General features: G+C 42.3%; 1 protein-coding gene across 4 annotated transcripts in view; it reads left to right on the forward strand.

The window, feature by feature from the left end:
• Nucleotides 1-26854, forward strand: part of PAQR8 (progestin and adipoQ receptor family member 8) — an 86699-nt gene that overhangs the window by 37887 nt on the left and 21958 nt on the right. Inside the window, exon 1 of one of the 4 annotated variants that reach the window (XM_072733728.1) lies at nucleotides 11799-11943. The exons of 1 other annotated variant lie outside the window; for it this stretch is intronic. The gene's annotated coding sequence lies outside the window, so the exon portion shown is untranslated. Of the gene's footprint in view, nucleotides 1-11798; nucleotides 11944-12110; nucleotides 12233-26854 lie in introns of those variants that run through there. 2 more of the 4 variants (XM_025991051.2, XM_072733720.1) reach the window with 2 other exon arrangements.

The raw sequence follows: 26854 nt of genomic DNA on the forward strand, positions 1-26854 counted from the left end.
AAAAGAGAAAGAAAGAGAGAGAGCACATGTGGGCAAGTGGGAGGAGGGGAGAGGGAGAGAATCTCCAGCAGACTTCCCACTGAGCACAGCATGGAGCTCAAAACAGGGCTCTTGATCTCATGACCCTGAGATCATGCATGACCTGAGCCAAAACCAAGAGTTAGACACTTAACTAACTGAGCCACCCCAGTGCCCTGTGAATTATATCTTAATAAAAACACAAACAATAAGAAAAACAAACAAACAAACAAACAAAAAATCCACCAGCCTTCTGGTTAGAAAGAACTTTTTTGTTCTTAGCCCCTTTTGCTTCCCTCTGTATACTTATCCTTCCTATATCTATGCTGTGAATGTCTATCTATTCACTGACAACCACCTAATTTACAATGCCAGACTAGAACCCTTCTTTGGGCTCCCATTGCAGTTGAACATCTTCCCCAAAGATCTCACAGGCACCTCAAACCCAACATAAGGAGAATAAAATTACAGTTCTGGAACTGGCTCTCATTTTCCTCCTGTATTTCCTCCTTTAGTTGATAGCTCCCCTAACCATCCAGTCATTTAATCCATCCACGTGTGGGTCATTCTTTATGTCATTCATTCATTTGCTTATTTATCCTTTCAGTGAATGTTTTTAAAGACCTGTTATGTATCAGGCATGGTGCTGTGTGCTGGGAACAAGATGTACATGGGTTTAACCTTTGCAGAGGACCTGGGAAGACTATTTAATCAAGAATCGCAACACAGTGAGATGAGAAATAATACCTGGGAAATATAGGGATGTGTATCTGTATGCAAGCACACAGCTCCTGGGATCCAACCTCCTACCTCCAATTAACCACCTTTTAAATACTTCTTAAATCTGGTGTTTGCTCTTCCTCCACAATACTCTTGTCTTCCTTCAAGCCCTCAGCAGCTCATGCCTACATAACTGCAACTGCTTCCTAACAGTCTCATTGTCCCAGTTTCTCATGCCTCCAGCCTCACTAGTCTCAATTCCTTCTCTCACATTGCCTCCAGAAAGATCTTTCAAAAAGAAAATATCTCATATAATTTCCTTGTTGATAATTGCTTATCTACTGTAGTGACCCAACACACCTGGGGGCCATACCATGCTCCCACCACAACAGGAGCCATGATAGCAGAGAGATTGATGACATGAAGGGGGTTTGCCCCCCAACCCTGACTCTGGTGGAGAATCATTGTGTAGTTCAAGGTCCTTCCCAGGACATGCATAGCCCTTTATCATGTGACCCCTGCTTCCTTCTCCAGTCTCACTCCTTGACATGGCCACTCTCATGGAGTACGATGGATTTTCTTTCTCCAACTTTCCCAAACCCTGTGGTCTACGCATTGCCAAGCTGAGACTGCCCCCCAAAGCAGAGAAGTTGACATGCTTAATATAACAATTTATAAATGCTTTGCTAGCAAATGGATAAATGAGGCCACAAGAAATGTCTGAAGATCTTTCAGATATTTGACCCTGAGGCCAATTCTTGGGCTCTATCCACCACTCACTTGATTTGAAGCCCCTGACCCAGTCCAGCAGCAGAAGTGGAAGGAGTGACTGACAACCTTCCCAAGACTAAGAACCAGAAGAGGTGGGATGCTGGGTAGAGCAGGGCATGGGGAGAATGAAACTATTTAAATGTACCAGAGAAAGAGGGCTAAAGTGGCTCAGTGGTTTAGCGCCTGCCTTCGGCCCAGAGCATGATCCTGGAGTCCCACATCGGGCTTCCTGCATGGAGCCTGCTTCTCCCTCTGCCTGTGTCTCTGCCTCTCTCTCTCTCTCTCTCTCTCATGAATAAATAAATAAATCTTAAAAAAAAAAAAAAAAAAAAGAGGACTGAAGAGAGGAGGAAGAGAGTCCAAAGGGGAGAAATAACCCTCCTGTCCTTACTTACTCCGGGTACAGATCACATGGCCACTGCGAATGTTGATACTAAGTCTTGGTGCTAGTTAGAGGAACTGGTGAGGTAAGAGGAGCTGCTCCGGAATATCTCTTCCCCTGAGGATTTTATATGTTCTGGAACATGCCACTTGAACCCAAAGTAAAGGGCTGTTTTTACTTTCTTTAGTATTCCATGTGTGTGATTGATTAAATGACAGTAAAACTATTAGGTTATGGACTGTACCATCTCTTCCATCCTCATTGAAGGCTATAAGCAGGGGTTGCATGCATATGTGCCCTTGTCATCCCTTGCTAGTGTGGTGCTGTTGTGTGCCTCTCAGCTTGTCCCTGCTATTCCCTCAGGCCAGAATGTTTCCCTCTCCTCTTGTCTGCTTATTAGACCTCATCCTTCATGACTTACCTTGAGCTTTTCCTGACCCTCCCAACACTGAAAAGCTAGATGACTAAGGGAGCTAGGTGCTCCTCCCCTGTTTTTTCATACAGGGAAAATCATCCCATATCCCTCTGTTAACCACCCTTGCCACAGTGTTTCATAATTATTTGTATAAATATTTTCTCTGCTAGATGGGAGGATGGGGATTGCATCAAATTTATCTCTTTATCCTTAGGTCTTAGCAGAGTGCTCTTAGCACGGAGACAAGGCGGTCTTCAATAAATATTTTCTGAATAGATGAAAGAATTAATAACAGACTACTGCATATTGGATAATAGGCACATGTCCCTTTGTCTCCAGACTAAATCTTATTTAGTGTCCTCATAGCATCCAAATAAGGTATTTCCCTCCTGCCCTAAACGATTTGCTGACCCCCTTGTCAAAAATGTAGAGGGATCAGGGCTAATTGGATCTGTCTAAAGAGGAAGAGAGAAGAGAGAGAGAGAGACTTAAAGCAGCCAGCCCTCATCTTGTTGCAAAGTTTACTGGACTCAATCTCCATAAAATTGGATCAGCTAGCACCATTCTCTTCCAGCCCTGATTTAATAGAGGGGACAAGAGATGTCAAATGCACCATTAAAGAGGAGCATGGCAGGAAGAGAAACTGTTTACATCCAAAGGAGCTGGCCAAAGGAGCCAGTCATGCCTATTAGTGGCTGTTAAGAGATGGGACACATTGCCTTTTGCACTCAGTGTCCCCTCCAAGAACCTTGGGTTCTTGGAATCTAAGCATGCTGATTTTGACCTCCCTGTCACCCGCTTCCCCAGTACCACTGATGATGGAGTGACTCTGACACAGTTTATGATTGCCTTGAGCAAGTTACCTCTTTTAATACCTATTTTAAAAAGAGAATAAGAATACTCATTTGTTGTTATGATTTCAGAAGCACCAACATGTCCCAATTAACTTCATTTCATTTTTGTCCTACTGTAATCTACAACTAATTATATTCCATTAGAATTAAACTTAGGTGCAGAACAATGAACAACAGCCATCAGTTTATGTTTGTATTTAATTAAGGATATTTTGAAAAATGTTGGAAATTATTTTTAAAAATTTTCTCCTGGAATATCACCATTGAGAAATAACCATTATGGGTGTACAACTTTCTTTTTCTTTTCATTCTTTATTTTTTTTTCTTGTGGTGCATCTCTCTTTCTTTCTCTCTCTCTCTCTTTTAGATTTTATTTTATTTTATTTTAGATTTTATTTTTAAGTAACCTCTACACCCAATGTGGGGCTCAAACTCACAACCCTGAGATCAAGAGTCACATGTTCCACCAACTGAGCCAGCCAGGTGCCCCCATATATGTCTTTATTATAAAGTTGGATCACACTACATAACTTGCTGTTTTACTGAACCACAGAACTGCAGACTGCAAGTTTCTGTATGCCATGCGGTCTGCATGATTTTTGAAGACCATACAGTATTCCATCTCATGCATGGACCCTAGTCAATTTGGTCAGGACTCAGATATCATATTTTACCCCAGAGACTATTTGCCCTATGTGATTCCTGCTGAAACTTCCCATTGGCATTAACAGGATTCTAAGATTCTGGTCAAAATACACAGGCTGTTAGGTAATTCTTGAAGACTCTCAGGAACATCTGGGGAGAAAGACCCAATAAAGTTATATCTCTATGCCTAGAGTGGCTTCCAGGTTCATCCCTGGATATCTTCAGGGCTGGAGAGTCATAGTCTAGTGGGAAGAGTAACCAGAGAAATTTAATTTAATTGGGAGGGAGAATAAAGGAGGGGGAGAATTTTACTTTAGGGTTTTTTGTTTTTGTTTTTGTTTTTGTTTTTTTTTAAGATTTTTAAGTAATCTGTATGCCCAACATGGGGCTTGAATTTATAACCCCAAGATCAAGAATCATATGCTCTACCTACTGAGCCAGACATATGCTCTAGCTACTGAGCCAGACCCCAAGAATTTTACTTTAGTTTGAACTCTTCAAGATGTCCCCTCCATAGGATGAATTCCTGCAACTCCGTTTACTTCAGTTCAATCCAGTTTGATTTAAAAAACTGGAGTGGTCTATTTCTGTAGCATGTCCTGCTGGGGACCCAGAATTACCCTGGCTCATTCTTTTTCCTTCTCTCTCCAAATGGGAAAACATGCTTCTCCTCAGTTTCTTTTTCTTGTCCTCATTGTTCCCATCCCTGGGCCATGTTCTTTTCTAGTCCATTTCTAGATTATTCTACCATCCTCTAAGGGATCTAGAGTAAGTGATCATGGACTCCTGGGCTAACTGGATTCCAAATATGCAGAGCATTCACATTATTCATTCACTTATTGGGTGATTTTTTTTTTCCAGCACATACTATGGGCTAGATTTATGGGTGTGGCAGCAAATGGCATGTCCACAAACCTTGCTGCCTAAGAGCTTACAGTCTAGTGGAGAAGCCAAAAAAAAGACATAGGGAATTACAAAATGATGTAATGATGTAAGAGAGGTCAGCTCAATCAAGATGCTTTGTCTCATTAGACTAAAGGTCACTTTTGACCAAAATTATAACTTTAAGCCTGGCTCAACATTCAGGTCACTGGGCTTATTCAGAGAGGTATATACATGAACTAGAGAAGACTCCAGTTTGTCTACTCTACTCCTGAGGTCTGGGTTTTATACATATCTTTGGGTATAGCTCTAGATCTCTAGATGGCCAAATGAATGGGCCAGTTCTGGATCCCTAGCTCACCCCTATGCAGTAAAGACAGACTCAGTGAACATGAGCCGGCTTAAACTGATTAATTGTTGCACTGATTTTTTTTTTCCTTTTTAAAATCATTAAAACCCTGAAACCAAGTCAGAAGCAAGCATCAATAATGCAATTGTTAGTCATGTTGTCCAAGATTGCCATTTTCATCCTTCCATGCTCTTTAAAAGAACTGAGAGAAAAAAAAAAAAAAAAGAACTGAGAGCCAGGATAAGTCTCTTTTAGATAAACATGAACTAAAAGGCAATGGATGGAACATTCTGCCACAGTAAGGGATTCTGGCCCTACCCCACCACTGTTTAACAGAGGATGGTCTGTGCCTTTGCTCATCAACCTGACTTACATGACAGATAATAGAAAGAAATGAGCTAGAAGGGGTTGTATACTTCCCCCTGCAACACACCAGTCGGAGACGTGGCAAAGGCAGAGGTTTTTATACAAGCCTGTTTTCCATCCTGAGTGACTTCTCATGGCTCTTTCTCTAGTCCTAAAGCTGAGAAATGTCCTAATCTCCCTTTAGAACATAGTTGGCTAGAGGGGAGGGCAGGGGATGGAATAACTGGGTGATGGACATTAAGGAGGGCACATGATGTCATGTGCAGTGGGTGTTATATAAGGCTAATGGATCACTGACCTCTACCTCTGAAACCAATAATACCTTATAGGTTAATTGATTTTAAATAAAAAATTTTTTAAAAAGAACACAGTTCAGATTGAATTGGAGTTGAGCAGACTAAAAAATGTTTACCCCTCCAAATTTTTGGCTTCAGTTTTTTTTTTTTAAGATTATAATTACTTATCCATTAGAGACACACACAGAGAGAGGCAGAGATATAGGCAGAGGGAGAAGCAGGCTCCCCAGGAAGAGCCCGTGTAGGACTGAATCCCAGATCCCAGGATCACGCCCTGAGCCAAAGGCAGATGCTCAACCACTGAGCCATCCAGGCATCCCTTGACTTCAGTCCTTGAAGTTCAATTCCTCTGATTTTCCCCTGGGTTAGGGATTGCCCCCATCTTCCTCCCTCCCCCTTAATATAATGACTAAGAATCAGGAGCAAAGTGAAGGGAAGAAACATAATTGTTAGGACCTTTCAAGAGGGGAGCAACTGGGTGATTAACTCTGAGTCTTTTCATTCTTCTAAAGAATAAGTAAAGGCCTCATATTTTAATATCCACACTCTTATTTGCCATTAGATTATTATGATCCAATTATAAACTGTATTTTCTAAATTTAAGTCTTAGAACAAATGTTAAAATTAACACTTATACACATCAAACCTTATTGGAATGTAGGAACTTATATTGTATTATTGATTATATAAAGGGTAACTGGTTGCTCATTTTATCATGCTCCTTGCACTTTCCCATCTGAAGCTCTTCAGCCAGGCACAAGTTGCAACAGAGTGGGAAGTCAAATGCAAGGCGACACAACCTCACACATGCCCAGGAGCAATTGCTGCATTTTGTCTCTCTTGTCTATATGTGTTCATTGGTTTGCTCCCTGAATTGTTAATTGATTGTTATCATTAAGAAATATACTAGGGACAGACGGGGATAAACCACTCCAGATGAAATCAAATTAATGAACCCCTACCATTCCACTATTAAATAAGATAATATAGACACACAATACAGGAAAACCATTATTCTTATTTTAATTTTTAACTTGATCCAACCACAGCTCATTAGAATCCTGTGTGTGAAATTAGTATCATGGTTGTTTCTCCACCTGGCAGTGGGTCTAAATAGAAAAGCTGAGTGTGGGGGCACCTGGGTGGCTCAGTCAGGTAAGCGTTCAACACTTGATCTCAGCTCAGGTCTTGATCTCAGGGTCATGAGTTCAAGCCCTGTGTTGGGCTCCATGCTGGGTGTGGTGCCTGCTGAAGGAAGGGAGGAAGAAGGAAGAAAGCAAGCAAGCACACAAGCTAAGTATGGATGTCTGTCTGATGATGGAATATTAAGGAATGGATAGGTTTGACTTCAGTGTTAAAAATAGAGATATTCAAGTTTCTCCAAATTACTCCTATGCAGTCCTCTGGAATAAGTATATCTTCTCATCAAATAGGAAGTATTAGAACAAGGATCCTATAAAGAACCATTTACATGAAGCCATTGCTTTTTTATCTACACTTATCAAGCCCTCATTATGTGATAAGTACAATGATGAGTGTTTAATGTATGTTGTTTCACTTAATCCTAGCAATAAATATATGAAGCAGGTACAATTTTTATTTCCATTTTACAGTACTGAAGTACAGTACCAAAGACTCTAAGTGATGGTAATGGGGCTCAGACTCAGGATGGTCTGACTTTCAAGCCCATACTTTTTTTTATTAAAGTATAATTGATGTAAAATATTATATTAATTTCAGGTATTCAACACAATGATTCAATATTTGTATAGTTTGCAAAATTATCACCACAATAAGTCTAGTTTCCTCTATCACCATATAAAGTTACATGATATTCAATATAATATTATTGGCCATAGTCACCATGCTGTTCATTACATCCCCATGACTTACTTATTTTATGATTAGAAGTCTGTACCCCTGGGACCCCTTTTTACATTTCACCCATTTCCAAACCCATTTCCCCTTTGGCAACCACCAATCTGTTCTCTACACCTATGAGTTTCTGCTCATTTGTTCATTTGTTTTGTTTTTTAGATTCCACTTATATGTGAAATCCTACACTATTTGTCTTTCTCTGCCTGCCTTACCTCACTTAGCATAATACCCTCAGGGTCCATCCATATTGTCACAAATGGCAAGATTTCATTCTTTGTTATGGCTGAGTAGTATTCTGTTATATATATATATATATATATATATATATATATATATATATATATCACATCTTCTTTATACATTCATCCATCAATGGGCACTTCAGTTGTTTCCACATCCTGGCTATTGTGAATAACCCTGCAAATGAACATATAGGAACACATATGTCTTTCCTAATTAGTATTTTCATTTTCTTTGAAGAAATACCCAGAAGTGGAATTGCTGGACCACGGGGCAATTATATTTCTTGTTTTCTCAGGAAATTCCATACTGTTTTCCATACTGGCTGCACCAATTTACATTCTTACCAGCAGCACAAGAGCATTCCCTTTTCTCTACATCTTCACCAACATTTCTTACTTCTTATCTTTTTTTTATTATTATTATTATAGTCACAGAGAGAGAGAGAGAGAGAGAGAGAGGCAGAGACACAGGCAGAGGGAGAAGCAGGCTCCATGCACCAGGAGCCCGACGTGGGATTCGATCCGGGGTCTCCAGGATCGCGCCCTGGGCCAAAGGCAGGCGCCAAATCGCTGCGCCACCCAGGGATCCCACTTCTTATCTTTTTGGTAATAGCCATTCTGACAGGTATGACATGATATCTCATTGTGAATTTGAATTTGCATTTCCCTGATGATTAGTAAATCTTTTCGTGTGCCTGTTTGCCATCTACATGTCTTCTGTGGAAAAATGCCTATTCAGATCTTCACATTTTTAAATCCCATTTTTAAATTGGACCATCTGGGGCTTGGATGTTGTTGTTACTGAGTTGTATGTTGTTTGGATATTAACCCCTTATTGGATATATCATTTGCAAATATCTTCTCCCATTCTGTAGGCTGCTTTTTTATTTTGTTGATGGTTTCCTTTGCCTTGCAGAAGCTTTTTAGTTTGATCTAGTCCCATTGGTTTATTTTTGCTTTTGTTGCCATTGCCTTTGAAGTCAGATCCAAAAAACATTGCCAAGAACCATATTAGGGAGCTTACTGCCTATGTTTTCTTTTAGTAGTTTAGTTTCTTTTTGAGTAATTTTTTGTGTATGGTATAGGATAGTGGTCCACAGTGCAAAGTGCTTCTCCTTTTCTCTGCCAAGATAGTGAAAACACTCATGGCCCTCTGTTTGCCCATAAGATGTAAAAAGAAAATAAAAATAACTAGTGTTTTTAAACAACACTCTCTTGTATGAGTTTTCAGGAGTAGGTCTTTCAGGGTAGACCAGTATAAACCAGAATAGATGTTCCAACAGATGTTTTAACTATACCGTACTTTCATTTCTTCATGTCACTGTAAGGCTAACAGTTCCTACCCCTTTCCTACTTCACATAAAATGTAAGAAGTTTAGTGATACGATGTCATCGCATGCACTTGGAGCTTCTTGGAAAACAATGCTTTATAAACACACTGTGAAAGCAATAGAAAAACAGTGTCAGTGTGGTATGTATACAACATAAAATGGACCAAATTATTTTGTTAAGAGTTTGGTACAAAAGTAGCTCCTTAATCTTGCATATTTATTTTTTAATTACACTGTATATTGGCTGCATCTGTGGCTCTCAAGGGCAATCTGAACGGGAAATGCGTCTGATAGAATGTTGATTGGGTTAGCAGTTTAGCATTCTCTTTTAGAGGAAATTCTGTAATATCCCAGATCTTGCCTATTTTCAGCTTCTGGAAAAACCAAAAGTCTAAATTTTGTTGCCAGATGAAAGTATTACATGGAGGGAGGTTGGCTGTGAATTTCTATGTACTAAAGGCCATCCTTACTATCCTTTATGAAAAATCCAGAAGGCTTTTATTAACTCAAAAATAGTAAGGTCACTTTTGGACTCTTTTTTCCAGAATTACCAAAGATGTCACTTGTACTGCCCAAACTGAAGTGAGCCATCAGTGAGCCATCACCTCTGAGTAAAAAAATGGAAGAAGCTAGTGTAAGATCCAAGTAGTTTTAAAAGGCATGAAGGTTGTGGCTGTACTTAACACTACTGAGTTGTACATTTGAAAAATGGTTAAGGTTGCAAATTTTATATTATGTTTATGTTACCACAATTAAAAGTTTTTTTTTCAAAAGGCTAAGATGGTAACATTTATGAGCATTTTACCACACTTAAAATAAAAAGAGGCAAGATGAATGAGGAACCATGTCTTTTATCTAGTGGCTCTGGATGGCAACGCTTGTAAACAGAACCCTCTGCCCACAGATAAAAATGCCTGACACCCATTACACTTCATGCTGCACTTTGATGCCTGCTCCCTAGATAAAGGTTCATAGGAAAGGAACATTTACCATTTTCTTGCTGTGACACTGAGAAAGCCTTAAAGGACTTGTTGGTCTTCTTTTAAGACAAGAGAACCCTTCTCTATGCTCCAGGTGGAGGGAGTCTCAGGGGAGAAGAAAAGCTGCAAGCATAATCAGCATGCATCTCACAGACTCATCAGCTCTCACTGATAGCTCACTTCAGTTAGACTGAGCCTGTGGTTGGGCCTTCATATTTGCTGACCTGTAATTTTGTTTTTAGAGTGGCAGAGAGAGGGGGAAAAAGGACTGTTTATCCCCTGTCGATCAGCTTTGCTGTATATTTATGATCTTTGGAAGAAAAATAAATGCCTGTTAATATTGAGCGGTTTCATTTTTGCGAATAGAGAATTCCCTGACATCTTTGAGGTAAAGCAGAGATGGAGAGGGCAAATCTGCCAAGGGCCTACTGTGACATTTCCACCAGTATCTATGTGTGTTGGGCCTGTGATTCTGTGGGAAGAGCAGTGGACCTGAAGACCAGGCCCCTTACTCTTTCCTAGTCCTGACTCTGCTTCAAACCTGGTCACTGAACTGCTGGATCTATTAAGTCTTCCATTTATGAAATTCAAATAACTTCTGTTGGAAAACCTATCTTTGCTTCATGTTGTTTTGCTGAAGATAAAGACAATAATGGATTTTAAAATGTTTTGAAAAGTGAAAACACAGTACAAAAGTGAGGTGTTGTTGTTAAGCAGGGTGGTATAATGGCAAATTGCCAGGTATCACCAAACCAGAGTTAGGCCTCAGTGTCTCAGAAAAGCAATAACATAAATCAAATGAATCTCCTGCAGGAGCACCGGCTCAGGCCATGTTCTCAGGATCTGATCGGTTTTTCTTTTTTCCAGATAATGGAGACTGCTTTTTAATAGCAAAGCCAATTTGATTTGTTAATTGATGCTCTTACATCTTAAGTGTATTGTTATCCTGGTAAAAGGCCCAGAAATTACGGGCAAGGGTGGCAGGTCTGGGTCTACATGTGGAATTTCACCTCCTGCCCTGTCGCCCTGTGGATGTAGGTCACGGATACTGCCGACTGGCTAGGGAGCTGTGGATTGAGCATATAGGGGTATGGACGTGGGTTCCTAGCATGACAGTGCAAGAGGTGTGTTTGTGTGGTGCTTAAGTCACAGGAGAGAACTTCACGGGTGTATCTCAGGGGTGTGAAAATGTGTGTCTGCCAGGGCCCTCCTGGGTGTGCAACAACATGATCTCACAGGCAGGATGGCCCTGAAGGTGCAGACGCGGGTGGTGGAGAGGCCAGCATGTGAATCGCTCTTGGGATGGAAGATGAAGTTTGTTGTCGCTGCCCTCACCGTCCTCCAAAAACACCTTCCCAAAAAACAAAACAAAACAAAAAAGCAAAAATCCCATCAGAAATGGGCCCCTGGAGTGGGTTCTTCGAACCGACAGGACAGCAGTTAACGCGTCTCTCTGTCCCTCTGCAACGAGTCCTCTGCACCTCTCGAGTCCCAGCTGAAAGGGGACTGTGCGGCCTGACCCCGGGGGAAGGGACGGGGTCCTCGACGTCCTCGGGGCGAGGCGGCGTCGCGGGCCGCGGGGGGCGCGCGGGTCTGCTCCCCCCCCCGCCCCGCCCCGCCCCCGCCCCCGGCCGGGAAGGGGCGGAGCCGGGCGGTCCCCGCCCCCGGGCCGCTCCCCTGAGCTGCGCCCGCCGCAGTCGCCGCCGCCTGCGGGAGGGGAGCGGGGAGCTGGGAGCCGGGACCCGAGCCGGAGTGCGGGCCGGGCCGGCCGGGCTGGGCTGGGCTCGCTCGCGGGCTCAGCCGCCGCCCCTGCGGTGAGTCGGGGGAGCCGCGCCGGCCGGGCGAGAGGTCGGGACCGTGCGGATGGGGAGCCCCAGGCTCGCGTACGGCGGGGCGGGGCGGGGCGGGTGGAGGGGGCGGGCGGGTCAGCCTCCAGAGGGTGGGGCGCCCCGGCCCCGGCCCCGGCCCCGACCCCGGCCCCGGCCCCGACCCGAGCCCCGAGGGCGTCCAGAATCGCGACGAGCAGGAGCCGAGCGCGGGGCCCGGGTCAGTGCTCCGGGGTTGGGGAGTCCCCGAGCCCGAGCCCTGGGGCTGAGGCTGCAGGTCAGGATCCAGACGTGCGGGACTCCGGGGCCCGAGCCTGGAGCACCGAGGGGGCTCAGCACCGCCACGCGGGAGAGCTTCGCTGCCGGAACCGGGGCGTCCTGTCGGCCTTCTGGGGGCGCCCTCCGCCGGGCGGAGGGAGGAAGCCCGGGGCGGCCGGGGGGGGAGGGGGGCCCCGGAGAGGTCGGGGCTCCTCGGGGACAAGGATGGAGGGGCGCTGTCGGGGAAGGGGCGCGGGAAGCGGAGTTGTGCGGGGGCCCAGGGCCGAGTGGCGGGGCACCGGGGCTCGGGGGAAGGGACGGCGCGGCGGGCATCGGAGGTGCCCGGGGGGGGGGCGGGGCGGGGAGGCAGGGCTCGCGGAGCGTCTCGGCCTAGGGGACGCGCCCTCTCGGCGGAACCGGGTCATGGAAGCCTCGAGACGGCGTTCGCTCGGGCGAGCAGGGCCGGGCCACCGCCGCCGGGGGGCGGGAGGGACCGGGGAGGGGCGCACGTCGCTGACCCGCGCGGGGGCGCCGGCTTCCCGGGCATCCGTGTGGGACCTGGAGCGGGACGCGCCGGGGCAGATCCGCCGGCCGGGACGGGGCCTTGGCCGCACCTCCCGTTTCCAAGCTGGGTTAGAAGGCGTCTTGCCCAGGGACCCACTGAGCACAGGCGGGGCTTACAAGAGTCGTTAAGGAGTGAGATTTCAGATCTGCAGAGCAGCTCTGCCTGTGTGTGCGCCTTGGGCACAACTCATAATAAAGGTGCATTTAATTCTTAGATCCACGGGTGGCACTTGCTCCCCATTCCCCTATACTCTGGGAGAAGCTGTTTCTGAGTAAAAACTGGAGGGAAATCAGCAGGCGGGGGGGGGGGGGGTGCACGCGCGCGCACACAGGAACACACACTGCCCACAAACGCGCTGCATTCCACAGCCGAGTAGACATGAGAAATACTGTACAGTTTTGGGTTGTGTGTGTTGGGGAGGGCTTCCTTTACTGAAGTTAGTAGGAAGTTACCTGCATGGAAGGTGGGCTGCCCTTACCTGCACTCTAGCTCTTAAGATGTGCTCACAGTCTGTACCCAGCCCTGAGCTGCTTCACCAAGGTCACCTGGCAGGACACTAGGCTGCTTAGGACCTCAGTGAATGGGGTGTCCAAATGTGTGTCTAAAGATAAACAAATGACCAGTACATTTTGTTTTTTTTTTTCCCCTGTTGTTTGTTTTGGGTCTCTGTCTCCCTTCAGTTAGCTAAATAATATTGACATTGTATAATAACTTATCCATATGGTTAGTTTTGTATAGTAATTAGTTTAATTATTTCACATAACAGCTAATTCAGGATGACGGGGTGGGGTGGGGTGGACAGGAATCCTATTCAGTTCATTTATCCACGGACGTATCCTGGGCTTTGAGGGGCAGGAGGAAAGAGATGATCCCCACTCCTTTTCTTCTGTGCTATAGATATAGGTTCATATTATGACATATACTAAGATTTAAGCTTCCTGGGAGGACCAAGGGCTATTTTGGCAACTAGCTTATGTTGGGACTCTTTTTTTTTTTTTTTTCTTTTCTTCATGAGAAGGAAATCTCTTCAATAATTATCCAAGTTAATGGAAAAGTGATTTATTCACTTTACAAGTATCATTTCAGGACAGGCTTTTTTTTTCTCATTAAGAGGGTGGTCAGAACCTTGCACCAAAATCTGCATTATCATTATTGCACAGCATATTTATTTACTTGGACATAGCTAGCTGATTCTTTCTATTCTTTATCCAAATGTTAAAATAAATATGCCAGTCTTTATACATTCAGATGAATATTTCTCCCCTTCAGAAGACTCATCTTGGCAAGCTGTGGCCTGATTCTAGTCATGCTGTCATTGCTGAGCATAATTTTAGAGTTCCTACCTTGCAGTTGCCTTCAGAATTTGTAACACATTTACTGAATTGCCTCCATGATGGCAAACCTTCCTTAGTTGGGAAACAGCCAAATAGCAAGTGGGACCAACTCTGGTTTTTGAGGTGAGGAATTGAGGTTGTAATAGGAAGTATGCCTATTAAAGTAATGAAAGTCCTTTTGAAGGACTGACTGGTGGACTTAGAAGGGGCATCCAGTACAGGTATGTGAATGTGTTTAGAATAGGAAAGTAATTGTTTTGAATTACAACCTTTATTGGGGTATATATGCTCTCATATGTGTGTAAAAAAACTGGTCCTGTCACCCCTTGTTATACTTTATGGCTATTGGGCTAGAGAAAATAAGCCTTTCTTTTCTCTTTCAACGTATTCTTTACCAGGCAGGTCCTATCACTGCATTTTTACAGAAGACAAAACAAACAAAGAGTTGTTTTCTCATGCACACAAATATGGTACCCAGAGGGTCACCTACCTCACATGTAGTTAATGCCTGGTACTTGAGCTTTTATGTGAAAGGGATCTATATAGAAGTAAGGAGAGGAGAGTGAGTTCTGCAAATCCATTTCAGTTTTGGGACTCCAGGGCACACAATGTGAAAAATTAACATATCCTTTTTCCTTTTATTCCCTAAATAATCAATTTTTTTAAGGTTCTATAACATGAAGCTTCATACACCCAGGGCTTGAATCTTGATCTAGCTGTGATCTTGGGCAAGTGATTTCATCTCTTTCACCCTTAGTTTTCTTACCTTAAAATGAAGATGCTAATGAGTGTGCACCCCAGGAGGTTATGATGAGATTTCTGCATGTAAAACACTGGGTCCAGTGCCCAACACATAAGTGCTCAAGAGAGTCTAGCTATCTTTGTTATTAATATTGTTTATTGATAGTTTTATACTAAGATTCCTTTGAAGCCATGTATAAATTTACCATTTCCCAGGTAATTTTGCTGGGCTTTGCAAATGAATACGTGAATGGGAACATTTTGTTTTTACTCTCCTAGCTTCTCAAGAGTTTTTAAAGTAACCTTAAAAACCATTGCTACCTGCTTTTTTTGAGTTTAGTTTTTTTTAAAAACCAACATTCTTACTTTTTTTGTACGTTAGGTATAACAGTTTGGTGAAAATCTGAAGTAAAAACTTTAAAAGCTCCTCCTATAATTCTTTTCCTTGATTGGTGAATTACTATTCTAATGTAATAGGTACCATTCTGTGGGCCTCTATTAAAAGGGATGATTCTGGTGCACATTTGTATTAGTTAAACTTAAATTTCAATCTGCTTTGTTAAATTAAATGGAAGAATAACTTGGCACTAAGGTCTCGGCTCTTTCATAAATATTGACATTAATTTTTTTCTGATTCTGTGATTTTTGCTTAAATATAAATTAGGGAGATATAAAAATGTGGGAAAAGATTGTTTTTTACAATTTTATTTTTTATTTTTTAATTTAAATTCAATTTGCCAACATATAACACCCATTGTTTATCCCATCAAGTGCCTTGCTCAGTGCCTGTCACCCAGTTACCCCATCCCCTCACCTTCCTCCCCTTCTGCAACCCTTTGTTTGTTTCCCAGAGTTAGGAGTCTCTCATGGTTTGTCTTCCTCCCTATTTTTGGGGAAAAGAATTTTATCTTAGTTTTAATCAATCAGATAGTTAAGGGTTACTATGAAATACATGTTTCATGAAATGTTCAACATTCAGTGAGAGTTGTCTGTTTTAGGCAGGTGTGTGCAGAAGATAAAGGTCGAAACAGATCTGTCCTCTAAGAGTTCACATAAGGTGTTCCCTTAGGACCATGCGGTAGCAAAAGTTTTTTCTCCTAATGGCTTATGGGACTAAGGATTAATGTGGATTTCACTACATGTTCTTTTCCCTCAATTTCTTAGAGAAGGTTAAATATATGGATCTCTTAACAGTGTTCATATTTTTGAAGTGAATTAACTCTTTCAGAATTAGATCCTGCTGTGCAGTCATATGCCGTGAAAGGAGATAATGGCTATAAAAGTCTTAGTGAATTGTAAGTGATATATAACTATAGCATAAGGTAGTATTATAGTTGTACAGTACTGTTCTAGAGTGTTCTAATTATCACCTCCATAGTAGTGTTTGGTTCCAGCTCTGTCTGTCTTCTGAGTAGTGGTTGATGTATTTATAAAGTACCAGGAAACAAGACAGCAAGGTGGTTTAGATCAGAGTAAAGGTTCTACTCTAATGGTCCCCTCCCCCACTCTGCATATCTGATAATGTCTGGAGACATTTTTTATAATCACAGCTGGAGGGGAGAGGGATGTTACTGGCCAAAGATGCTGCTAAGCACAGTGTAATGCAGAGGACAGCCCTCAAAACAAAGAATGACCAACTGAAACATTAGTAGTGCTAAGAAAGAAACTCTGGACTGGAGCATGGGATCTGGAGTGGGCATCAACCTGCATTAGCATCCTAGCATATCCCTGGGCAAGTTCTTTAAACCTGAGATTTTGTAAAACTCGTGTCTGAAGAGATAGATATTGTGGAATTAAATGAGATAATGTATATAAAGTGCTTAGTATACAGAAGGTGCCCAGTAAATGGTAACTCTTAGTATTACATCTGTTTTGTAAATCTAGAGACTAGACTTCAAACAGACAGCTTTGGTTATTTAATCCATTGTATACAGAACCAGTCCAGGCTTCCTGATCCCATCTATGTGTCCAAGTGTAGGGCAGAGACACAAACTTATGGTCTCTGGTCCCCGTGGTTCCTTCTGCATTCTGGCCCAGGTTCTGCCCTGGTTCTGCTGGGCAGCTAAGTATAGGCTAAGGATAACTCTAACCAAATGAACAGGACAGTCAGTCCCGCACACCTCCCCTGTGTAGAGGAAAGGCTCACTGTGGGTGGAGGCCTTTTCTGTTACATCTGGGCTAAACAAGGAAGGAGGTAGCCAAGCTGGGAAACTCCCCTCAACTGAGCTCATGTCCAGGATCTACTCAGACCCTTGTATATGCCTGGTCAAAGCTTTCTCTGCTGCATTAGCAGGCTATGAGCAAGGTCTGGCAGTTTCCCTTTATTTTCCTTAGCCTCTTCTATTCAAGCAACAAGTTCTTGTAGGGGTCCCTTTGCTTTTTAAGGAATCATCTAAGTCCACTCATTTTTGCTCTGTGTGGAGTTACCAGCCATCTGGGAGGAGATAGGAGACCTCCCATAAAGCCCAGGCTCTGTTTTGATCTTCTTGCCTTTCTGTGTTTTTCCTCCTGCACACTGGAGCCACTGAGTGAGTAATGTGCTCACTGTAAGCAAGGAAGCCTCCGCAGGGTGGGGGTGGGGCAGCCATTCTGGGTGCAGAGAGTATTTAGCAGACCAGGATGTAAATAAAACAGTGGTTTTTTTAGCTGTGAGCTAGAAACCATTAGTTGTGTTGTACAGTAAAATCAACTGGGGATTTCTTAAGAATGCTGATGCCTCCATCCCACCACAAACCATTGATTGAGAATTTCAACAGGTAGGGCATAGACATCAGATTTTTGAAATTATTATGATGCCTAGTGAGAGCTGAAAGTTAGGACCATGCCTTATGAAATTAATGGTCTGCATTGAAAGAAAGAAAGAAAGAAGAAAGAAAGAAAGAGGAAGAAAGAAAGAAAGAGAAAGAAAGAGAGAAAGAAAGAAAGAGAAAGAAAGAAAGAAGAAGAAAGAAAGAAAGAAAGAAAGAAAGAAAGAAAGAAAAAGAAAACAAGGGAGGGAAGAGGGAAGGGAAAGAAAGAGAGTCTAATTAAAAATATCAAAATAACATAAGAATTATTTTGTTAAGCTTTTGTTTTAGCAATGGATGTTTGTTTGCAATGTAAAATGTTTCTTTTAATGGGTTTCAGTCAAAAAGTTTGAAAAACATTGTTTTAGAATATTGACAAATTTACCTCTCTCAATATTCCTGTGTGAGCACCTGCTGGACAGATTTCAAAATGCTTTTATGTTTCTTGTCAAATACAACTTTTGCAACCGTCCAGTGGAGGCCTAGAGAACAGATATCATCATATTTTTTTTTTTTAACAGATGAAGGAAACTTGGGGTTGGTGAGGGTAAGCCATTTGTCAAAATCACAATGAGAAAATGTCTAAAACAGGGACTCAAACTTTCAGGGCTTCTGATGACTGCTACAGGGCTTAGTCCACCACATCTCACTGCTTCTTCTGATTAGGAGACCCTAGGAGAAAGATACAACTAGAGCATGAGTCGGCTTCAACATTGTAAAAATAATAACTGTTGACTGGCACTTGCTAGTGTCAAGAAATGTGTTTGTGTTACTTCATTTAATTCTCAAAACAAAAAAAATTCTCAAAACAATCCTATGAGATAGGTACTATGATTAGCCCCATTGCACAGATGAAGATACAGGTTGTGACCTGCCCAAGGAGCAGAACTGAGCCCTGACAGCAAACCCACACTCTTTATGTGTGCTCTTTATTGCCTCAGTACTGGTTTGTTGCCATTTCTCTAACTTCTAGATTCCAGCCTCTAGGGATTGTTTAAATAACAGAGAAATGGCTCTATCTCTTAGTCTGCTCAAGTTGCCATAACAAAATACCATAGGCTGGGTGGCTTGAACACCAAAAGTTTATTTCTCACAGTTCTGGAAACTAGGAAGCCAGGTGCAGCAGACTCAGTTCCTAGTGAGGGCCCTCCTTCTTCCTGATTCACAGATGGCTGCCTTCTTGCTGTGTGTTCCCATGGCAGGGCGGGGGGGGGGGGGGGGGGGGGGGGGGGGGGGGGGGGGAGAAAGAAAGAGAGAGAGAGCCCAAGGGCAAGAGTTCTTTTCCTCTACTCGTAAGGACACTAATCTTATCATGGAGACCAAGTCCTAATGACCTCATCTAAACCTAATTACTTCCTAAAGGCCCCACATTCAAGTATCAGTCATCACATGGGAGGTTAGGGCTTCCACATAAATGGAACTTGGGGGAACAAAACACTCAGTCTAGTACTTGTAGCTTCCACTCAGCTTTCCTTGTGCATGTGGCTAGAAGTCTACACCCACAGTGATGAAGTGAGAAAAGCCTTCTCTGCCACCTGAGCTACTTTATGGATCCTTGTTCAGACTGTTGATGATGCTCAGTGCCATGAATTGCTGAAATTTCATGATGGGGCTTTGGTAGTCCTGGCTGCAAAGGAACCTGAACACTAACCCTGGAGTGAGATCTTGATGGATTTCTCAGTGGTCTGGAACCCAAAGACATCTTGTTCATGCATGCACTCATTCATTCATTCATTCATTCATTCATCAAATACTAAGGACCATGCTAAACAGTAGAGATAGAATGATGAGCAAAAAATGCTGTCCCTGCCTGAATGGAGGATGCAGTTTGCAGGTAAGTTTTAGAGATGACCTTCCCCTTTAAAGATTGAGGGGAAGGGAGTATTTATTGTGTCTTTCTAATACCTTTACACGGGGGTAAAATGACCAGAGCAATGCAAAGTTCAGGTCAAGTGTAAATAGGAGAGGGCTGGTTGGTTACCTCCTGAGAAGCTTAGAGTGGAAGAATTAGACTTCACATTATCCCATGTGACATTAAGAAACCACACTTCTGCAGAAGGGGGGAACTGCTGCTCTCTGTTGTAAGTCAATGGGGTTGGATGATCAGGTTGAGTTAAGCCTGGGGCTTCAGGAAGAATTTCCTTCTCTGCATGTCCGGGAGGGTACAAGCTTCCAAGCCATCTAGACAGTCAATAAAGTATTTTCTTACGTGAAGAGGATTCAATACTATATAAGAAGAAAATTTGTTGAGTGAGTAAATTAATCATAATTACAATGAATGTTAATATATAGTAGAGATAATTGGAGATGTCAAAATTTTGAGATGAGCATACCCAGAGAAGTACCAAGGATCCCCAGGCTGAGCTGATGTCTGAGTTTAACCAGTTCCCAACTCCTAGGATTTGAGGTTCAAAGCAAAGGTTGCTGATGTTAAGACTTTTTTGTTGGTCTTGAGATGTAGCTAACATTAAGGGCAGTGACATTTATCCTTCCAGGGTGATGCAATCCAAGATTAAGAAAAGCAGAGAAGAAAACATGTTTCTATTCTCAAGGAATAGAGAATTTGTTGCTTTTCATCAGTGGCTTGAAACTCTGTATTTACCTTATCCTTAACACCTGCTCTTGGAGTCTAAGAGGATACCCAAGAGGTCAAAGATAAGTCTACAGGTGTAAAACTGGAGGAGGGCTGCACCTACTCCAACCAATTGAAGATGGAATTAAAACACTTGCTGAATATGGCTTATAGATCATACTTTTGTGAGAAATAAACCTTCTGTTGGTGAAAACTACCTTCTCATTTTTCTTTTAGACTCTGCAGAGGATTGGTAAGGAATTAAAAAAAAAAAAGGACGAAAAGGGAGGATGATGTAAAATCAATGTATATCAAGTGTATTGGCTCTTGAATTAGAAAATTTATATTCTCCATAGTCTATTCAAGTCTGTCCAAAGAATTCATTCCAAGAGTTCCAGCTTAGTTTTTTTTTTTTTTTTTATTCCTGCACTTAAACAAAATAAAGACACTGCTATTGTTCTCTCGAGCTGCCAGGAGCCTTGAGGACTTCAGAACATGAAGTTAGTTTCCTACATATACAGATGCCGTGGTCGGAATTGGCTGTGGTACTAGAATGTCACCCAGGCAGGTCCAGGTAAAGCTGCAGGAATGTCATTGAAACTGGGCAGCATTTCAGGTAGAAAATGATTCATCAGATCTTGGCTTGGTGAAGGGTTCAGGTTAATTCATGAGGTGCTATAGGTATTTCTTGCGTTTTTCTCCCCCCCCCCCCTTAAAACATTCTGAATGATGATGACTTTGTTGTTTATGGCTTACAACTCAGAATGTAAAAAAAAAAAAAAAAAAAAAAAAAAACTCAGAATGTAATGGCACCTTCTGACTTGCTGCTCTCAGGGTCCTCAACAATTTTGTCTTATCTAAGATGGTAATATTTTAGATTTTTGCAACTGGAGAATCATTATGATAGAGGAGCACTTGGAAGGATGAGGGAAAAAAAGAAAACATATACTTGGGGAAGTAAATGAAATCATGCCAGAGTAGCAGAGGTGGGATTCAAATTGGAAATCTGTCAGTTCATGTATAGGGTTTTGACGACACAATAAGTGCCCAACACTGTGCTTATTACTTTGAGGGATTTAAGAGAAAGATAAAACATGATTTTGTGCTTAAGGAACCTGTAATACATTTGAAGAAACAGTTTTTTTCTCATATAAGAAAGAAAGAAAACCTTAAACTGCTTATAGTTAAGCACAGGGCTGTAAAGCACTGGATAGCAAAGGGCAGAGCCACTGTGAGCTCTTAAAGTCAGTATAATTCAGGAGAAACAACCTGAGTGAGATCTTGAAGAGAGGTAACATTTAGGTTAGGTTAGGTTACAGAGATAGGTATTTCTGATGGGGGAAAGCTTAACCAATAGCACAAGGCCAAAAATCAGAATGATACCTTTATGTGGTGTACATAAGGCCCTAAGGAAATCACTTCATTCTGCTTCATTTTTCTTCACCTCACATGGTACCCCTTCATACACTCTGTGCTTAGGTGTTTATACCCTGTCTTCTGCAGTGGGTCGCAGTGGTCAGCTATGTGAGGAAAACATATGGCAGGATTGCATATCTAGATGCGTTTTTGTAGTTGGGTGTTTGGAGAAAGGAAATGATAATGAAATAATTACAAAATATTTTTCAAGGGCCTACTCTGTGGTTGGCATTATTATAGTTGTTAGAGATACAGACATGATCAAGATCCCTTTCATGTAACATATATTCTCTTGTGGGGAGACAGACAATAAACAAAATCAGGAAATATATTCTTTTAGGTAGTGAAAAATGTTATGAAGAAAAATAACTCAGGAGGAGGGGAAAGAGACTGCTGGTTTTAGGTAAGGTTAAAAATAAAATAAAGATTTCGGATTAGCCCCAAACTTCCCTAGAGAAGCCTGGATTGCTACTGGATCATTACTGAAGTCTTTGCTAATGGAGTTCTGGCTTTATTATTAATATTCATCTCATCTATTGACTTTACACAGTATATATATATAGTGGACATGGACATTTAGCAAACATTTCACAATAGTAATAAGAATGGCCTTGCTAGACTTGTACCACATTTTTCTCCTTTTTACTTTTTATAATATTTTCAAATAAAAGATATTGTCACAAGATGTTTATGGAAGGAAAACGAATCAAGCAGGAGAGGACATGTAGGTATTGATGACAGTAATATAGTTACCTATACATTAGCTCTGTGGAGGAGACTGAATGCAGCTGCATCAAAATTTTGTCAAATGAAAGAGACAGAAAATATTAAACTATAATTATGTGGCCTCGGTATGTCTCATGGCCTGGGGAACCACTGGGCCTAAAATACAAACCAAATTCCAAAGGATATGGGTGCATAATAATACACCCACGCATACACACAGGCATAGAGCAACATAAAGTAGCTACTGTACTGAGGAATTACCTGTGTCAGGCATCGTGCAATGCAGTTTGTTTACATTATCTCTAATCCCTAAAACAGCCTTGGAAGGGAGATAATCCCAGTTTACAAAGGAGAAAACAAAGATGAAATGGCTAGCCCAAGGCCATTATAGTTAGTAAATGTCAGAGCTGGGGTGGATGATTCCTTGTTTGTAAGAGGGCATGGATTGGATGAGTGTGAGTTTACTTAAGGACTCCCTTAGAGTGTATATCTAGCCTGGAATTGGTCCAGGGTGGGTTTTCCTGTCCATCCAGCTCATCATTTTTCCAGGGACTGGAAGGGATTCCAGGAACTGGAAGTTTCTGGAACTGACTCTGAATTTATATATGCGGTTTCCTGAACGTATTGGAGGCATAGACTCTGGTGGTAGGGGGTGAGAGGTAGGGGTAGAGGTGGTGGTGGAGGTATACATTGGGCATTTTTTTCATTATCTCATACACCTGCAAAACTGCATATATGTGTGCTGCTCAGGCCCTTAAAGCTTGGAAGTGCTTTGCCGTGGGCTGGGGTGATGGCAACTTAGTTTGGAGCCAATCATCAGCTCATCTAAAGCTGACTCAAACCCTGACTTGTGTATCTAACTAAAATATAGGGGATAATGAATATTTATTGGATGTAGTTGGTTTTGTAAACTTTCAAAGCATAGGAAATGAATAATAATTTAAAGTAGGTTTGATGGTGAAAAGATTGGGTAGTTGGGTGTTTGGAGAAAGGAAAAGATAATGAAATTCTAAAAGATAAGGACTCTTTCATTATAGTTCCTTAAAATTCACAACAATTAAATTTATTAGTCAGGTACTATTATATTCTTATTTTATAGATGGAGACAATGAGGCACAAGGAGATTAAATTACTTGCCCAGGGTCACCCAAGGTGTAAGTGGCAGTCTTACAAGTTGCCTAACTCCAGAGCCTGTTCTGTTAACCGCCATGCTAGGTGGTTGCCTCTAAACCTCTCTGCTGTAGCCAATCCTACACTACACAATTGGATCTTGGGGTGGAAGAACAGATGTTCAGGGATATAACTATTGATTTCTGTGAATTCACCCACCTGACCACTGCTGCAAATTGGGTTCTCTTTCGGTACACAGGGACAGAATGGCTCTAAAAGGCTTGGAATTGTCATCTCCATTGAATGACATGATCAGCCTGAAACATTAGTGGATTCTCTCTGGGCAGCAAACCTGATAAAGCACCATTATTGCCATAGTATTTGAGATGTTGGAGAAACCCACAAGGGAAAGGACTTGATAGAAAATATGACTGTCGTTGGACCCCGGCTGCCAAGGGAAGCAAAAGGGTGTTTTTTTGTTTTTTTAATGAATTTCCCTTTGGTTTTTCTCTTGGCAGAAGGATTCAGTCTTCCCACTGAGGCTTTTCAGTTTGTTTCTAGCACAGCTAATTGTGTTTATTTGTCTCCAGAATCACATGCTTGCCTCCTCTCCCTTGCCTTTTCTTAAGGTCTCTTGCTTGCTTTGTACTACAGTTACTGGCAAAAATGTTCTCCTCACCTGGGAGCCAGTTGGCTGACAACACAGAGTAGATGTTGGGAGGCCAACTCTGTCTCTCCAGAGGGTTAACTTGGCTTCTGGCATCCAAGCCCACCTCAGGGGAGAGGGAGAGAAATTATATAAGCTGGCTGTGAAAGGAACCATGCTATTTGCCTTGTCTGCACCCACTTGGCCCATCAGTGTTAGGAGCAGAGCAGAAAGCAAGTAAATACTATTGATTGTGTGAAGAAGAGAGCTTCGCTGGTTCAAGTTCAAGAAACTGATTCCCTATTTTTCTTATCAAAACAAGCATCACATTGACTTTTCTGCTTAATACTCTCCTTTGTCTTTGGGAATCATTGACATTTACTTGACTCTCAAACCTATCTTTTTTTTTCTTCATCATTCCCCATGCAGTCCTATCACAGAAGCCACATAACCCATGGAGAACTACACAGTTCCTACTTAGTCGTCTCACAGTGGAGCTCTAAAATATGACACCTATCAGGGTGTCGGTGAGCAAGAGCTTAGAAATTCCACCCTTGGGGGCACCTGGGTGGCTCAGTTGGTTGAGCGTTGACTCTTGGTTTTGGCTCAGGTTGTGATCTCAGGGTTGTGGGATTGAAACCCAGGTCAGACTCCACTCTCAGCATGGAGTCTGCTTGAGATTCTCCCCTCCCCGCCCCCTTCTCTCTCTCAAATAAATAAAAATCTTTTAAAAATAAAAAATAAATTCCTCCTTTGGCTTTCTCTGGGACATGCCAGCAAGGACTTCAGCTGATGTCCTTTTCAGGGCGTATGGATTTTCTTTAAATATTTATTTCATCAATATTTCAAAACAGTTTTTCATGATTGCTCCAACTTCTACTTTTTAAAAAAAGTCAAGCGGGGAAAGTGGTGGACTGCAAGTCTCTTAGCTCTCTATTGTAGAATCAACTTGGGGATGGCAAAGACATGGCTCTGTGCCGTGGCTCCCGCCTGAGCCTGGTGTCCCTTCAGAGCCTATGGCTGTAAATCAAACACAGCACTTTTCCCTCTGAGTTCAGCTCAGGCCTAGAATGTCTCTCAGCACAGGACTCTAGGAAGCCCTTACCAAAGAGGTTGGCATGAGAGTTGAAATCTATTTGCTGTCTCCAAAGTAAATGGTCTTTAAAGCTCTCCCTGCACTACAATCCCTTGGGCCTTTCTGCCTGCGGTCACATTCGGTCTTTAACAGTTAGGGACCAGCTCTCTTCTTTCAGCCAGAATCAGATCAAAGGTCAGGAGGGAGAGGTTACCACCTCTCCATCTGGAAAACAGATGATAATGGAAAATGTTTTAAATGTTGATGGTTCATGGAAGATTTGGAGGTGGTGACTTTCCAATCCATAGTAGGTTCCTGTGGATTTCCATAACACAAACCCAAAGTGGATTCAGTTTGTAGATTGTTGGTTAGTCAGTAAGACTAATTAAGATCATTCTTTTCATGGGAGAAATGGAATGCTTAATGCTTAAGGGGCATAGAAAGGAAATGGCAGCCCAGAGCCTGTCCTTAAGAGTTCCTAACCTAGCAGTTGTATTAAGCTGAATTTAGTGAATGAGAAGTGAAAACAAGAAACTTTGTGCTTCATTGTAATTAACTTACTCTCAGCTAACAATCCTTTTTACTTCTGAAGAAATTTGGAGGTTGTTAAGTTAATGCCTGTGAAGCGACAAGACTTCCTTGACAGATGTTTTAAGTACTCATGATCATATTATAGATAATGTACTAAACAGTAGGAATAGCCTGGGCCATTCTATAGTCACTAGAAAAAAATTATCCTCTGATAAACCGTGTGGGCAGAGGCTGCGAGGGCTGCTCCAGGCCTGGCCATCTCTAGGAAGATTGACAGAGGGCCAGGCTGCCCTCTGGGTGGTCAAGAGCAGGCTGTATGTGTCAAGTGTGGTTTTCTCTTGTTTTAACCAACAGTACATTCTTTTGCAAGCAAAAGTCAAACCAAGGTTCATTTTGGAATGCTCTGATTTATTAGCAGATCTGCAGAGGCCCTTTTCTACCTCAGAAATCTCAACTGGATATGAGGGGGTAGGGAAAAGGGAAAAACCACATAGGTCAACAAAGCATTACTCTGGCCCAGCGTTTTAAAGGTATTTTTTAAAAATCAGGTTAGGTTTAGAGCCCTGCTTCCTGCTTTTATCTAGCAATGCTTATCTAAAAATCATACTTCAACTGAAATCACTTCTTGTTTACGACCATTCTTTACCTCCTCTATCCTTTTGGATGTCATATAAAAAGAGGCCAAAAACCATCATTTGCTGTTTTTGGGAATGTCCAAAGTAGTTGAATTCTCTGCCTGGGATGAGTGGCTGGTGAGGCTGAAATAATAGCAAGCCTGGGGGATAATTGCAACTTTTCAGTAGATACTGCCGTCCTTTGTGGAAGGGAGCGCCGGGGTGGTGGAAATGGAACTGCAAGTACTGACCTTGAGTTTTCTGGTAACAATCAGTGCTTGTCTCTTCCTAAGACCATATGATCTATGGAACTTGCCTGAATTGCTTCTGGCTGGTACTGCATCTTTTGTTTTCTAAAGGCACTCTTGGGGTGTGAAAGTGCATCCCTTTGGAGTTAAAATCATCTGATTTAAAAGGATCTTGTTTGAATGTGAAATGGAGGATGAACTTAAATAATGTGGGCTGTTATACACAAAATCAGCTTGAAATTTGGAAGTGACACTTTCTGGACCTGCAGTCATCTTG

Source organism: Vulpes vulpes, chromosome 1 (assembly GCF_048418805.1).
Source record: "Vulpes vulpes isolate BD-2025 chromosome 1, VulVul3, whole genome shotgun sequence".
NCBI classification, from domain to species: Eukaryota; Metazoa; Chordata; class Mammalia; order Carnivora; family Canidae; genus Vulpes; species Vulpes vulpes.